Raw genomic sequence first — 17,085 nt, forward strand, 5'->3', positions numbered from 1 at the left:
CCAGATAGCTTTCTTGACCCCTTAACCTGTATTTCTTATTTCCCAGTGGTAAGAACATTACATTTGGTCCTAAAACTTTGAGTTCCAACTTCTTTAGCTCCCTCCCTCCCCACCCCTTCCCTTTGGAAGGCAAGCAATTCAATATAGGCCAAATCTGTGTAGTTTTGCAAAAGATTTCCATACTAGTTGTGTTGTACAGGACTAATTATATTTCCCTCCATCCTATACTGACCCCCATTACTTCTATTCTCTTATGATCCTTTCCCTCCCCATGAGTGTCGACCTCGGATTGCATTCTCCTCCCCATGCCCTCCCCTCCATCCTCCCCCCCACCCTACTTGTGCCCCTGTCCCCCACTCTCCTGTATTATGAGATAGGTTTTCCTACCAAAATGAGTGTGCATTTTATTCTTTCCTTTAGTGGAATGTGATGAGAGTAGACCTCATGTTTTTCTCTTGCCTCCCTTCTTTATCCCTCCACTAATAAGTCTTTTGCTTGCCTCTTTTATGAGAGATAATTTGTCCCATTCAACTTCTCCCTTTCTCCTCCCAATATTTCTCTCTCACTGCTTGATTTCATTTTTTTTAAGATATGATCCCATCCTCTTCAATTCACTCTGTGCACTCTGTCTCTATGTATGTGTGCGTGTGTGCATGTGTGTGTGTCTACTCCCACCCAGTACCCAGATACTGAAATGTTTCAAGAGTTACAAATATTGTCTTTCCATGTAGGAATGTAAACAGTTCAACTTTAGTAAGTCCCTTATGACTTCTCTTTGCTGTTCACCTTTTCATGGTTCTCTTCATTCTTGTGTTTGAAAGTCAAATTTTCTTTTCAGCTCTGGTCTTTTCATCAAGAAAATTTGAAAATCCTCTATTTCACTGAAAGACCATTTTTTCTCCTGAAGTATTATACTCAGTTTTGCTGGGTAGGTGATTCTTGGTTTTAGTCCTAGTTCCTTTGACTTCTGGAATATCCTATTCCATTCCCTTCGATCCCTTAATGTAGAGGGTGCTAGATCTTGTGTTATCCTGATTGTATTTCCACAATACTTGAATTGTTTCTTTCTAGCTGCTTGCAATATTTTCTCTTTCACCTGGGAGTTCTGGAATTTGGCCACAATGTTCCTAGGAGTTTCTCTTTTTGGATCTCTTTCAGGCGGTGTTCTGTGGATTCCTTGAATATTTATTTTGCCCTCTGGTTCTAGAATCTCAGGGCAGTTTTCCTTGATAATTTCATGGAAGATGATGTCTAGGCTCTTCTCTTGATCATGGTTTTCAGGTAGTCCCAGAATTTTTACATTGTCTCTCCTGATTCTATTTTCCAGGTCAGTTGCTTTTCCAATAAGATATTTCACATTATCTTCCATTTTTCGAATCTTCACGCTATGTTCTGTGATATCTGTCTTTCTCATAAAGTCTTTAGCGTCCATCTATACCATTCCAGTTTTGAAAGATCTATTTTCTTCAGTGAGCTTTTGAATCTCCTTTTCCATTTGGCTAATTCTGCTTTTGAAAGCATTCTTCTCCTCATTGGCCCTTTGAACCTCTTTTGCCAATTGAGTTAGGCTAGTATTCAAGGTGTTAATTTCTTCAACATTATTTTGGTTCTCCTTTAGCAGGGAGCTGATCTGCCTTTCATGCTTCTCTTTCATCCCTCTCATTTCTCTTCCCAGTTTTTCCTCCACCTCTCCAACTTGTCTTTCAAAATTCTTTTTGAGTTCTTCCATGGCCTGAGCCCATTGGGTGGGCTGGGACACAGAATCCTTGATTTCTGTGTCTTTTCCTGATGGTAAGCATTGTTCTTCCTAGTCAGAAAGGAAGGGAGGAGGTGTCTTTTCTCCGAGAATGTACCCTTCAATATTTTTATTTCTTTTCCCTTTTCTGGGCATTCTCCCCAGCCAGTGGCTTGACCTCTGAATATTCTCCTCACACCCACCTCTCCTCCTGGTCCTCCCAGCCAGCATTTGGGGACTGAGATTCAAATGCTGCTTCCCGCCTTAGGGCTTTTGGCGGGGGCAGGGCTGCTATTCAGTGTGAGAATTAAGTTCAGATGGTCAGGTCGGGGCAGGGCCACCTCTCAGGCCCATTTCCCTCAGGGTGTTTATGCACAGACCTTCCACAATGGATCCAGGCTCCCGCCCGCTTGGGGAGCCCCTGTCTGCAGCCGCCTCTCAGCTTCTATCTCCTGGGGGGGCCCGAGCCATGGGGGCACCCCACTCCCCTCTCGACCCACCAAAGAGACTCTCTCACCGACCCTCGTCACCTGTGGGTGGGGGGGCTTGTGCCTCTGCTGGAGATCCCGTCCCTAAAGCCTGCTCGGATCTGTACCTCTCGGAGCCGTGGCTGCCGCAGGTCCGGGCTGGGCTCCGCGTCTGCAGCGCTACGGACCTTTTGCGAGAGGTTTACAGGTCCCTCTGTGGGTGGAGGGACCCTCGTGGCCTCAGGATATCTCGTCCCCGTAGCCTGTTAGGATCTTTTCCTCATGGTGTCGCAGCCACTGCAGGGCTGCACTCAGCTCCCAGTCCCGGCACCCAGTCCACAGAGCGAAGGACCCCCCGTGAGAGGTTTGCAGGTCTCTCCGGAACAGAAATCTCCCTCGCTCCAATATTCCGTGGCCTCTGGGTGCAGAATTCACCGTGGGTTGGTCCCCTGTAGCCGTTCTGTGGGTTGTGGGTTCAGAGCTATGTGTATGTGCGTCTTTCTACTCCGCCATCTTGGCTCCGCCCCCAATCACTTTTTTAAAAGCTTGCGTTGATGCAATTGTCTCTCCCAAGAAGCCATAAGAAAAATTACATAGTATAAAAATACATAGAAGAAAAGGACAATCTAAAAGAAGAGAATTGGAAAAGAAATAATCTTTTTAAAAAAGAACATGACTAACATACAGGGGAAAAAATAGTAATTATAATAGCCAGATGTACAGGTCATTTAAGGATTATAGCTGTTTCAGAAGAGTTTTGCAAATTATAAAAGCTGAAAGAAGGGTGTATCAGTGGAATATCTTGGGTACATATGAGAAGCAGTCAGTGACTATAGCAGTCTACTGTTTCATAAACCCAGGGACCCCAACTTCTGGGATAAGAACTCACTATTTGACAAAAAATCTGCCCAGAAAAGTGTGGCAAAAGCTAGGCATAGACCAATGTCTGACACTGTGTATCAGAACAAAGTCCAAATGGGTACATGATGTAGGCATAAACAATAATACTATAAACAAATTAGGAGAGCAAGGATTAGTTTATTTGTGAGATTTATGAAGAATGGGAAATTTATGACCAAGCAAGAGATAGAGAACATTATGAAATACAAAATGGATAATTCTGATTACAATGAATTGAAAAGTTTTGGCACAAACAGACCCAGTACAACCAAGGTTAGAAGGGAAGTAGAAAACTGGCAAAGAATTTTTATAACTAATATCTGTGATAAAGGCCTCCTTTCTAAAGTATATAGGGAACTCAGTTAAATTTACAAGAATGCATGTCATTTCACCAATTGACAAGGCCAAACTACATCAACAGGCAATTTTTAGAGGAAGAAATTAAAACTGTCTATAGTCAAATAAAAAAATGTTCTAAATCGCTATTGATTAGTAAGATGCAAATCAAACCAACTCTGAGACACCACATCACTCCTATCAGATTGGCTAACATAACAAAACAGGGAAATGATAAATGTTAGAGAAGATATGGGAAAGTTGGAACACTAATTCATTGTTGGTGTAGCTGTTTCACCCATTGTGGTGAGCAATGTGGAACTATGCCCAAAGGACTCCAAAAATGTGCATACACTTTGACCCAGCAATAACGCTTCTAGAACTGTATCCCAAAGAGATCATAAAAATGAGAAAAATACCCACAAGTACAAAAATATTTATGGCAGTTCTTTTTATGGTTCCAAGAACTGGAAATCGAGGCAATGCCCATCAATTGAGGAATAGCTGAACGAGTTCTATTATATGGGTGTAATGGAATATTGTTGTGCTATAAGATATGATGAACAAACGAACTTCGCAAATGCTTGGATAGACTTATAGGAACTGATGCTGAGTTAAATGAGTAGAACCAGGAGAACATTATACATAGTAAGAGCCATAGTGTGTAAGGACTGTTTTTGATTCACAGCAATGTAAGGACCTAAAATTTCCAAAGTACTCATGTTGCAAAATGCCATTCAAATCCAGAGAAAAAACTATGGAGTTGGAACTCAAAATGAATTAGATGATTCTCTCTTGTTATTTGGTTTTCTTTAGTTTTATTCATGCTTTCTCCAATTGGTTTTAATTCTTCTGTGCAAAATGACTAATGTGAAAATGGGTTTAATAAGAATATAGGTATAGAGTCCATATAAGAGTGCATGCTATCTTGAGGAGGGAGAAGATAGGGAGGGGGACCAAATTTCTTTTTTTTTTTCTTTTTTAGGATTGGGATTAGTTTTGTTTTATTTGGTCCCAGAGATAAGAACCTGGAGATGCTTCAGGGAGGCATATTTTGTCTCAGTACAAGAATTTTCCAAAGTAAAGTTGTGTGAAAACGCAGGTTACCTTAGGAGGTGATGGGGTGGCCATCTTTGAGGATGCTCAAGCAGATATTGTATGACCTGATGTTGGAGAGAGGATTCCTGTTTGATTATGGATCAGAGAGCTTCAGAGGTGCCTTCTGCTCTGAGTCAGCAATTCAATGCTCAGTGAAGAGTAAGTCAATTAGACAGTATATAAGTTCAATATTGTTGTTTGAAAGCTAGTTCCCTGAAAGCTTACTTGATCCTTTATCCCAGCTGCAAGTTCTGCTCCTTTGGACCGCAAGGTTCCCAAGCTACCAATCTAGATTTTTAGACCTTAGGCACTTTTACCACCCAGCCTCTTTCCTACTTGTTATCATCATCATACTGATGATAAGCAACTCTGTTCTTCATGCTGTTGAAGTGAGAGAGAGATGGGATCACATCATTTCCCCGCTCAACCACTAGGTAGAACTCTTTCGGGTGGGGGAGGGGGAAGGGGCAAAGGTCATTGTCTTCAATAGCTGCTTCCTGCTGAACAGGAGAGAAGAATCCACTTCAGAGGCCAGAATAGGTTGGGGGTAAAGGTGAACAGCGTGGGGTGCAGAATGCAGTGCCAACTGAGTCCAGGGTGGAGAGAAACAAGCCACTTGATGACATCCAGGGCAAGTTTAGGCAATCTTAAAAGTTACTGTTGGTGAGAAGACACAAAATGAACCAGGAGGTTAAACAAGCACAAACCAAGTACAAGATTGAGTAAATGACCAATAACAGGGTCACAATGAGGGGAAAGAAGGGAGAGAAACCACGGCCCCCAGGAGGAGGCAGGCAGAGATATCAGGCTGGAGTGGATGTCTTACATCCAAGAAACTGCCTGTAATATCTTTTGAGTGCTGAAAGGAAAAATTCCATGTAGGACCTCAGGGAATATACAATGAAAGTTATGGGGAGTAAACTAGTATCCCCAGCAATTATGTGCTCTGCCCACCTCAGAGTCCCCTATTTGAATTAAGGTATTGGACTTCCAGTCCCATGGAAGCAGGCCGAACCCTTAGTACAGAGTGGGAATCAGAAATCAATGGGCTAGAAACAGGAGTAGTTCAAGGTCGGGTCCAGAACACAGTATAGCTAGAAGGCACACAGGAAAGCCCCCAAGGTGAGGGGCTTCAAGACACTCTTTTCTGGCTAGTCAAGCCCTACATCCAGCCTCCTGATTCCTTCTCTGTCTGTCTCACTATCCACTCAAATGCTTTTGGGAGAGGGACAAAGGCACTGTCCTTGTATGAATAGGGTTGGGAAGAAGAGTCAAATGAGGCTGAAGCAGTATCCAGGGGATAAGGAGAGTGTAGAACAGACATCCTTATTGCATGACCATCTGCAGGTGGAAAGCATAGTCTAGGAGGCACAAATCTGACAAGCAAGTTCCATATGCAGGCTCCAAATAGAAGGAGCATCAAAAGTGATGTCAAAAAAAAGGAAAAACAAAGAAATAAACCAAGAGCTCCATGATATTATTTACTTTTGATATACAGGATTTCTGATCTTCTTATTTTCTCAAAAGTTTCCACTCTGATTTCAATTCCTTTGGGAGGATCAGATGCTACTGAGGATCCAACTCTATACATGTAAATAGAACTAACAATACTTTTCAGGTAGAAGCTTTCTACCCTTAAGCTTAATAGTTACACAGATGAATTTACTTAAAAGAAACTGACTTTAACTCTAGTTACCATAGAAGACTTGGGAGGATCCATAAATAATTAATTCCAAAACAGTGAATATCAATAAGTTGCTTATAATAAAACATGTTTGTATCACAGAACACAGAACGTGCAGTATCAACAAGTATTATTTCCACAATATTAAGAAACTTTGAATGAAGCTAACCTTTCCATTAATACAAAAATATTCCATGTTACCTTCCTCTAAGAAAATTGCACTGAAACTCTTTTCCTCAAACTGAAGATGTTTCTGATCTAGTTTTTTTTCCATAATTAATAGAGTAGCAGGCAGATACCTCAATCAGCTATATGTTATGCTAACATCTTTTTGAAATATGTAAGTACCTTATTCCATATGGACATATATCTAGTAACAGGTAGATGACTAGGCCAAATATCCTTTTACTGAGTCGTTTAAGGGCATAAAAGAAAATATCTTAGGCTGAATAGCCCAGATCTTAAACTCACACTTTAATATAGTATTTCAGATGTATCCCAGACTTAATGTATGGGATAAAGATTCAACACCGTGGTTGTTCATTTCACAAACTTTTTTCCCTTTGTCTATTTTTTTCCATGTCATTCAGAAAGAATGTTGTCTTCCAGGGATTTAATCTTTCACATGACTATTTAGGAGCACTAATTACCCAACTGGGGTATAGAATAACTACCCATTCAAATTGACCATTTGCTTTGATTACCGAAATTTTACATATAAAGGAAAAGCAAGGACATGGCTAGATAGAATATCACAGTTTTGCAAACATGTAGCATTAATTCCACCTCATAACCAGACTCAGGAATACTCAGGTGGGAACATTCCTTTTCAAAAGAACACAATAGGGAAAGTGAGCCAGGAGGATCCCATCCTAGGCAGAGGCTAGAATTGTCCTCTCAGCTATTCCAGAGAAAGATCTCCACTTGTAATGGCCACATTTTCTCTGAGTAGCTTGAGGCATTTCTCTCAGATGGTGGATTATTGATTATTGATGGATTTTTATGATCCATTAGATAACTCAAACCATAATTTGTTATAGTCTCAAGAGCTTTTACCTCAGATGGCAAGTTTCACTAATCAAAAATTTACCAGAGCTCATGTCTCAAATTTTAAATTTTTCATGTTGCAAAAGCCAATTACTAGAGATCATTTTTATATTTCCAAATTTTCACAAGTTCCTTCTTTAGAAACTCCTTTAATACTCAGTAGTAATTCTGCTATACAGAAGACTTTACACAAGCTTGATTAGAACTTCATGATTAAATGGTTCCAAAAATCCTTGTTTTACTTAACAACCTCATAATCTGAGAGTACAATTCTTTTTTTTTTTATTTTGTAATGTTTAACAATCACTGCCATATAATTGTGATTTTATCCCCCCCACCTACGCCCCACTACCCGCCTCCCTCCCCACGACTGCATACAATTCTGTATAGATTCTACATATACTTTCCTATTGAGTATATTTTCACTATAGTCATGCTATGTAGTCAGACTAATATAAATGAAAGAAATCGTATAACAAATCAGAACATGATACACAAACACATACACATACACAAACATGATCTGCTACAATATGTGAGTGACTTCCATATTTCTCTCTCTGAGTGTGGCAGGCATTTTGCCTTGAGATCCTCCATTGGGATTTTTTTTTTTTTTTTTTTTTGGTAAGAAGTTCTTGTGTTATTACAAAAATCTAAGTCTACCAGAAAAAACTCTCACACACTGTGGTTGTTGCTGTGCATAAAGTTCTGGTTCTGCTCCTTTCACTCAGCATCAGGTCATATAAGTCCTTCCAGGCCTCTCTGAAGTCTTCTTGTTCATCATTTCTTATGGCACAATAGTACTCCATTACATTCATATACCATAATTTATTCAGCCATTCCCCAATTGATGGACATCCCCCTGACTTCCAGTTTTTGGCAACTACATAGAGTGCTGCTATAAATATTTTTGTACATGTGGGACCCTTTCCCATTTTTATGATCTCTTGGGGATATAGTCCTAGTAGCGATATTGCTGGGTCAAAGGGTATGCACATTTTTGTAGCCCTTTGGGCATACTTCCAAATTGCTCTCCAGAATGGTTGGATGCGCTCGCAGCTCCACCAACAATGAATTAGTGTTCCAACTTTCCCACATCCTCTCCAGCATTTATCATTTTCTTGTTCTGTCATGTTTGCCAATCTTATAGGTGTGATGTGGTACCTCAGAGTTGTTTTGATTTGCATCTCTCTAACCAATAGTGATTTAGAGCATTTTTTCATATGATTATAGATAGCCTTAACCTCTTCCTCTGAAAATTGCCTGTTCATATCCTTTGACCATTTATCAATTGGGGAATGACTTGTATGATTATACATTTGGATCAGTTCTCTATATATTCTAGAAATGAGGCCTTTATCCCCGAGCTTAGCTGTAAAAATTCTTTCCCAATTTACTACATCCCTCCAGATTTTGGTTGCATTGGGTTTGGTTGTGCAAAAACTTCTCAGTTTAATGTAATCAAAGTTATCCATTTTGCATTTCATAATGCATTCTATCTCTCCTTTAGTAAAGAATTCTTCCCTTCTCCATAGATCTGATAAATACGCTATTCCTTGCTTCTCCAGTTTATTCATGGTATCAATCTTTATACCTAAATCATGTACCCATTTGGACTTTATTCTTGTGTACGGTGTCAGGTATGGGTCTATGCCTAATTTCCGCCACACTGTTATCCAGTTTTCCCAGCAATTTTTGTCAAACAATGAGTTCTTATCCCAGAAGCTGGGGTCCTTGGGTTTATCAAACAGAAGGTTGCTATATTCCTTGCCTACTGCATCTTGAGTGCCAAGTCTATTCCACTTGTCTACCTCTCTGTTTCTTAGCCAATACCAAGTGGTTTTGATAATTGCTGCTTTATAGTACAGTTTGAGGTCTGGTAGCGCTAGGCCACCTTCCAAAGCATTTCTTTTCATTAGTCCCTTTGATATTCTGGACCTTTTGTTTTTCCAAATGAATTTTGATATTATTTTGTCCAGCTCTAGAAAGTAATTGTCTGATAGTTTAATTGGTATGGCAATAAATAAGTATATTAATTTGGGTAGAATTGTCATTTTATTATATTAGCACAGCCTATCCATGAGCAACTAATGTTTTTCCACTTACTTAAATCTGACTTTATTTGTGCAAAAAGTGTCTTGTAATTGTGTTCATATAATCCCTGGGTTTGTTTTGGCAGGTAGACTCCTAAGTATTTTATACTGTCTACCCTAACTTTAAATGGGATTTCTCTTTCTATCTCTTGCTGTTGGACTTTGTTGCTAATATATAGGAATGCAGAAGATTTGTGTGGGTTTGTTTTGTACCCTGCAACTTTGCCAAAGTTGTTTATTAATTCAAGTAATTTTTTACTTGAATCTCTGGGATTCTCTAGGTAAATCATCATATCATCTGCAAAGAGTGATAACTTAGTTTCTTCTTTGGCTATTTTAATTCCTTGTATATCTTTATCTTGTCTAATTGCTACAGCTAACATTTCTAGTACCATATTAAATAATAGTGGTGATAATGGACAACCTTGTTTCACCCCTGATCTTATTGGGAATGCATCTAGCTTATCCCCATTGCATATAATGCTTGCTGAAGGTTTTAGATAGATACTGCTTATTATTTTATGGAAAGTTCCCTTTATTCCTACGTTCTCCAATGTTTTTAGTAGGAATGGATGTTGTACTTTGTCAAAAGCTTATTCTGCATCTATTGAGATAATCATGTGGTTTTTGTTAGCTTTGTTGTTGATGTGATCGATAATGCTAATAGTTTTCCTAATATTGAACCAGCCCTGTAGTCCTGGTATGAATCCTACCTGATCATAATGTATTAATCTCGTGATAAGATGCTGTATTCGTTTTGCTAGAATCTTATTTAAAATTTTTGCATCTATATTCATTAGGGAAATTGGTCTATAATTTTCTTTCTCTGTTTTGTCTCTTCCTGGTTTGGGTATCAAAACCATATTTGTATCATAGAAAGAATTTGGGAGGACTCCTTCTTCCCCAATTTTCAAGAATAGTGTATGTAGTATTGGAATTAACTGTTCTTTAAATGTTTGATAGAATTCACTTGTGAATCCATCTGGCCCTGGAGATTTTTTCCTAGGGAGTTCATTGATGGCTTGTTCAATTTCTTTTTCTGAGTTGGGGTTGTTTAAGTATTCAACTTCCTCTTCTGTTAATCTGGGCAATTTGTATTTTTTAAAATATTCATCCATCTCGTTTAGATTATCGAATTTGTGGGCATAAAGTTGGGCAAAGTAGTTTCTAATTATTGTTTTAATTTCCTCCTCATTGGAGGTGAGTTCACCCCTTTCATTTTTAGTATGAGTAATTTGGTTTTCTTCTTTCTTTTTTTTAATCAGATTGACCAAAGGTTTATCAATTTTATTAGTTTTTTCATAAAACCAACTATTGGTTTTATTTATTAATTCAATAGTTTTCTTAATTTCAATTTTATTAATCTCTCCTTTGGTTTTCAGTATTTCTAATTTGGTATTTACTTGGGGATTTTCAATTTGTTCTTTTTCTAGCTTTTTCAACTGCAAGCCTAAGTCATTGATCTCCTCTTTCTCTATTTTATTTATGTAGGCATTCAGAGATATAAAACTTCCCCTAATAACTGCTTTTGCAGTATCCCATAAGTTTTGGTATGTTGTCTCACTATTGTCATTCTCTCGAATGAAATTGTTGATTGTTTCTATGATTTCTTCTTTAACCCAACCCTTCTTTAGAATTAGATTATTTAGTTTCCAATTGATTTTTGGTTTCTCTTTCCATGGCCTTTTATTACATGTAATTTTTAATGCAGTATGATCTGAAAAGGATGCATTGATTATCTCTACCTTTCTGCACTGGATTGTGAGATTTTTATGTCCTAGTACATGGTCAATTTTTGTAAATGTTCCATGTACTGCTGAGAAAAAAGGATATTCCTTTCTATTCCCAATTTAATTTTCTCCAAAGATCTATCATATCTACCTTATCCAGAGTTTTATTTACCTCCTTAACCTCTTTCTTGTTTATTTTGAGGTTGGATTTATCGAGTTCAGAGAGGGGGAGGTTGAGGTCCCCCACTAGTATAGTTTTGCTATTAATTTCTTCCTTCAGCTCCCCCAACCTCTCCTCTAAGAATCTGGATGCTATACCACTTGGAGCATACATGTTTAGTAATGATATTGCTTCATTGTCTATGGTGCCTTTTAGCAGGATATAGTTTCCATCCCTATCCCTTTTGATTAGATCTATTTCTGCTTTTGCTTTGTCTGAGATTAGGATTGCTACTCCTGCCTTTCTTACATGAGCTGAAGCACAATATATTCTGCTCCATCCTTTGACCTTTATCCTATGTGTATCCCCCCGTTTCAAATGTGTTTCTTGTAAGCAGCATATTGTTGGATTATGGCTTTTAATCCATTCTGCTATCCGCCTCCGTTTTATGGGAGAGTTCATCCCATTCACATTCACAGTTATGATTACAATCTGTGTATTTCCCTCCAACCTCTTTCCCACCATTTGTGCTTTTAGCTCTCCCATCTCCCTTCCCCTCCTCAATAGTATTCACTTTTCTCCCCCTCCTCCTGCAGCCTTCCCCTCCTTCTTTTGACCCCCCTCCCTTTTAGTCCCCTTTACTCTTATTGCTTCTTTCCTCCCTTTTAGCCACCCTCCCCTTTCTTCCCCCTTCCCCTCCTACTACCTATAGAGCTAGTTAGGCTTATCTACTTAAGATTATTGTTCCCTCCTTTGAACAAATCAGATGAGAGTACCTCTCAAACAATGCTCATCTCCCTCCCCTCCTTCCCTCTACTATAGTTTTGTACTTCTTCCTGTGATATAATTTGCCATTTTCTGCTTCCCCCTTTCCACACCTCCTATTACATTCCCTTCTCATACTTAAATCATATTTTTGACATGACATCATTTACTTTATGCCCGTTCCCTCTACATATATCCCTTTTATCATAATAGCTGCACAGTTCTCAAGATTAACAGGTATCATCTTCCCTTATAGGGAGGTAAACAGTTTGCCCTAATTGAGTAGCAAGTTTTTGTTTTTGTTTTTTCCCCTCTGTTTACCTTTTTATGATTCTCTGGAGACCTGCATTTGAAGATAAAATTGTCTATTGAGTTCTGGTGTTTTGGTCAGGAAGCTCTGGAAATCCCTTATTTCGTTGAATGACTTTCTCCTTGCCTGAAATGTTATGCTGAACTTTGCTGGGTAGTTGATCCTTGGTTGGAGTCCCAACTCCTTTGCCTTACAGAATATTGGGTTCCAGTTCTTTCGATCTTTTAATGTAGAAGCTGCAAGGTCCTGTGTGATCCTGACTGTGTGTCCTTGATATTTGAATTGTTTCTTTCTGGCTGCTTGTAGTATTTTCTCCTTCACTTGATAGCTCTGGAATTTGGCAACTATATTTCTTGGGGTTTTGAGTTTGGGATCCCTTTCGGGAGGAGAACGGTGGATTCTTTCGATGACTATTTTGCCCTCTGAGTCTAGTACTTCTGGGCAGTTTTCCTTGATGATTTCCTGGAAGATATTGTCCAGACTCTTTTCTTCATCATGGGTTTCTGGCAGGCCAATAATTCTTAAATTTTCTCTCCTGGATCTATTTTCCAGGTCAGTTGTTTTTCCAATTAAATATTTTACATTTTCTTCTATCTTTTCATTCTTTAGATTTTGTTTGACTGATTCTTGTTGCCTCATTGAGTCATTAGTTTCTACTTGCCCAATTCTAATCTTCATCGTAGTGTTTTCTTCAGTTAGCTTTTCCATCTCCTTTTCCATCTGACCAATTTTTCCCTTTAAGGAGCTATTTTCTCCATTTAATTTTTGTACTTCTTTTTCCATTCGACCAATTTTCCCAGTTAGGTTTTGGGTTTTCTTTTCCATCTGATCAATTTTCCCAATTAGGTTTTGGGTTTCCTTTTCCATTTGATTAGCTCTTCCTTTTAGGGAATTATTCTCTCCAGTTAATTTTTGAACTTCCTTTTCCATTTCTTCAATTTTCTTTTTCAGGGTGATGTTCTCATCAGTGAATTCTTTTTTTATAGTTTTAAAATCATTGGCCAGTTTTTCTTTTATATCCTTCTTCAGACGTTCCAGGTAATCTAGTTGTGCTTGCGAGAAATTCATAGTCCCATCTGAGGTTTCAGATGGAAGTACAGTCTCAGCTCTAACCTCTTTGGTGTTTGTGTTTTGGTCCTTATCCCCATAGAAAGATTCTATGGTTTTTTCACTTTTCGTCTGCTTTTTCCGATTCATGATGTTGGCTGAGTGTTGTAGCTTTTGGTTCTTTCAGTCAGAAGGTACAGATCTTTAAGTTGAGCTGATGTGTGTCTAGGCTAAAAGCAGGCTTTTGTTTTTTGTTTCCCAGATCAACCCTGGGGTTAGCTTCTTAGGTATGTGGGAGGGGTGGTCTGTCCTCAGGATATCTCCTCAGCTGACTTGAGGCAAAGGCAAGGTCAGGGGATGATGATCTCAGCTTCCCTATTGTCTTCCCTTTTCCCCTGGAGGGCTGGGGCACGCCTAGAAGCTAACGCGTGTTCCCGCCCATCCTTGGGCTCGTCTCCCGGCTCTGAGGCTTGCCTGGGTCTCAGTGTGAATTTTCTCTGCCCTGGGTCGTCTGTCCCTCCAGCCGTCTCCGCCACCGTAGGAAGAATCCCCCTTTGCCACTTTTCCAGCCTCTGGTGTTATGAGACCACCCGCCCCCTTCTGCTGTTCCCGCTGATCCAGGATTAATCTGGGGAAGAATTTTATGGTTCCCTCACGGTCATCAGGGGGGAGGAGAGAGCACTTACTGATCACTCTGCCATCCCAGTTCCTTTAAGTTCAAGTAGTGACCCACTGAAGTCCGTCTTCAGGCTGAAGATTTCAAGGGCTGCTGCGCTGATGTCTGGCCCTCAGCGGCTCTCACCAGCTCGGCCTGGCTTATCTCCTGCTCTGCTGGTCTCGCCCGCCACTCTCGGGCTCCTCTGGTCCCCTCCACCCTGCCACGCCAACCGCGCTGGATCTTACCCCCGTGGAACAGATCCCTCCCGTGGACCCTCCGGTCCAGCCTGGGCTCCGAATCCTTCAAAGTCCGTCACCCACTGGATTCTACACCTCCAAAGTCTGGTCAGACTCTCCCCCCGGAGATATCCAGAGGAGTTTTTCCAGGAGCTTAGGTGAGTCGTTGCTTTCACTCCGCCATCTTGGCTCCGCCCCCGAGATGATCGAGTACAATTCTTAATCTAACCAAATCTAGATTACAAGAGAAATTGCTTTTCTAATAACATGGATAATGCAAAATCGCACAACATAAGAAAATTCAGAAGCACAACCATATATTTAAAACTTGAAACAGAACCAATTAATTACCAATCAGGTGGCTGTAACTTAGTTGAATGAGCAAATCAAATCTGAATTCATAATCACTAGTGGTAACATTTTAATTTCTAAGTCCCAAAGCTCTTAGCACTTTAAAAGAAAAGATTGTTATCCATAGATTCATGGTTTTGCTAACCTAAGGACACCTCGCAGGGAAGTCCTACTGAGTACTGCTGCAAGGACCACCAGACCAGGAGAGAAGGATAATCCTGTAGGCATGGACATGGGGACAGGGAGTATTGGGGTGCAGAGAGAAGGGAGTACCAGTAGTTTTCCCAGTTCCCGAGCAAAGAGAGAAAGGAGGGTATTGGACTTACTCTTCCAAATAGGGCTTTGGAAGGTATATCAAGGTCCACTGCCTCCAACCACTGGACCCAGAGCCTTCCAGTCTTGGCTGGAGAGGAGCTGTAGTTCCTTGTATCTTTCACCTTTGAGACTTAGAATAGAAAATACTTTTCCCTCAGGAAGGGGAAGAAAACATTAAGGACAGGGAGAAAGCTTGCATGTAGGCAGTAAATCAGGCGCAGAGGCCTACAAGGCACAGGGACCCTGAAACCAAGGTGCAGGGACTCCCAAAGAAACCAAGCACAGAGGCCCACCTACTCACCTCCCTCAGTATCCCACGGGGGAGGGGAAGGAACAACACAGGATAAACCAAGGTCCTGGGAGAACAACACAGGGTAAAAAGTCTGTTCAAGCAGAGCAAGATGCCTTTTCTTTAAGTTTTGGAGACCAAATTTCTTACTAAGCTTACTAAATTTCTTACTAAGTTTAGAAACCCCCTTGACAAATTACTTTTCTAGATTATATTGAGGTCAGGCTGTGTTACAATGGAACACTAGTCGCTTTTCCTTAAGATATCCTCCCCCAATACCCCTTCCTGCAGTCTCCAAGCAGCCTCTCATCACTTTCCCCAGCATCCCAAGAAGAGGGGGAAAAAATGTGACCAATCCAGCGCAAGGGTGTCCCCTTATACGAGGGTCCACAGTCCAACTGATGGCTCAGAAGTCAGTGGAGCTACAGACACCACTGGCAGTGTCTGGGCACTGCAGGGATCTCACTGCTAGGGAGACAGTGGGAACAGAAAGATCTGGGGAAGAAAACAAAAAAAAAAGAGCTCTTATCCCAATGACTAGGAGAAGACCATCAGAGTCCAATTAATACTGGACTCCCGGGTTTCGACACCATTATGTTGAAGAGAAAGAGATGGGACAGCTGCTTCAAAATGTGAGTGAGTTCACTTAGACCTTCTCTGTAGCCATTGGGAGCTTTAATGATGCAAAAGCAGCGGCCTGAGATTTAGGAGGGAGCTAAACAAAGGTCGGGGGACCAAATTTCAGACTCATGGAAGTGATTGCTGAAAATTGAAATGAACAAATAAATAAATTTGGAAGGGAAATAAGAAGGGACCGTATTGGAGAATGGGTTAGGTGGACGCTTATTTTAGTGGTGACAGATGCTACCACTGAAGAATGCTTTTCGGAGAGAAAAGATATTTTACAAAAGGAAGAACAGCTAGATGGCTTAGTGGATAGAATGCTGGGCTCGAAATCAGGGAAACTCATCTTCCTGATATTTAACTCTTTGGAGCTGGATGGATCACCTAACCCTGTTTTATTTACTCCCTCAAATGAGGGAGTAAATGAGCTGGAGAAGGAAATAGCAAAATATACCAAGAAAACCCCAAGATAGGGTCATAAAGAGTCAGATGTGACTGAGATGACTGAATCACAACATAAAGGAAAATAGAAATCTTACACTGTGTTCAGTCTTCAGGAATTTCTTGATTAGGGAATGTTACTCCTCTCTTAAGAGAATAGATACTGTGAGCAAGTGAATCTAGAAAAGTGGGAGGTCAGGAACTTATGGAAAAGAATTCATGAGAAACAGGAAAGAAACGACTGTGGGGAAAGCAAAAATCAACAGTAAACTACTCAGAAACATGGGGAAAAATCTTGCCATGTTGTTATACCCTCAATATTACTTGAGTAAAAGGTATTTCTAAAAGTGAGACAAAACAGGAAACAAAAGAAGGCTATAGGTTAATAAATGCAAAATAATAACATAGGAACTTTTTATTACAGATTCCAAAATGGATAACTTAGAAACTTTAAGTTCGCAAGTCATACAGAGAATTAAATAGCAAATAAATAAGTTAAATGACCGTGAATAAAAATAAAATCTAGAATAGACAGAAAGGAGAAATAAATGATGAAGAGGATGAGAGAAAAAAAATCCTTTATAGAAAAAGGCACAGAAAAAATAAATCAAATCCATTTCTTTCAAATGGGAGGAAAGAGGAAGAAAGGGGATTTTATTTGACTATTAGCTATGAGGAAAAAATAGGGGACAAATTGAATAACTAGATCAAAGAAAGAAAATACTAGGTTAAGCATATCTCTAACATGAGTGAAAGTGGGAACAAACATGAAGGAAAGAAAGTAGGAATACAATTGTCT

The sequence above is a fragment of the Notamacropus eugenii genome, chromosome 3, assembly GCF_028372415.1.
Source record: "Notamacropus eugenii isolate mMacEug1 chromosome 3, mMacEug1.pri_v2, whole genome shotgun sequence".
Taxonomy (NCBI): domain Eukaryota; kingdom Metazoa; phylum Chordata; class Mammalia; order Diprotodontia; family Macropodidae; genus Notamacropus; species Notamacropus eugenii.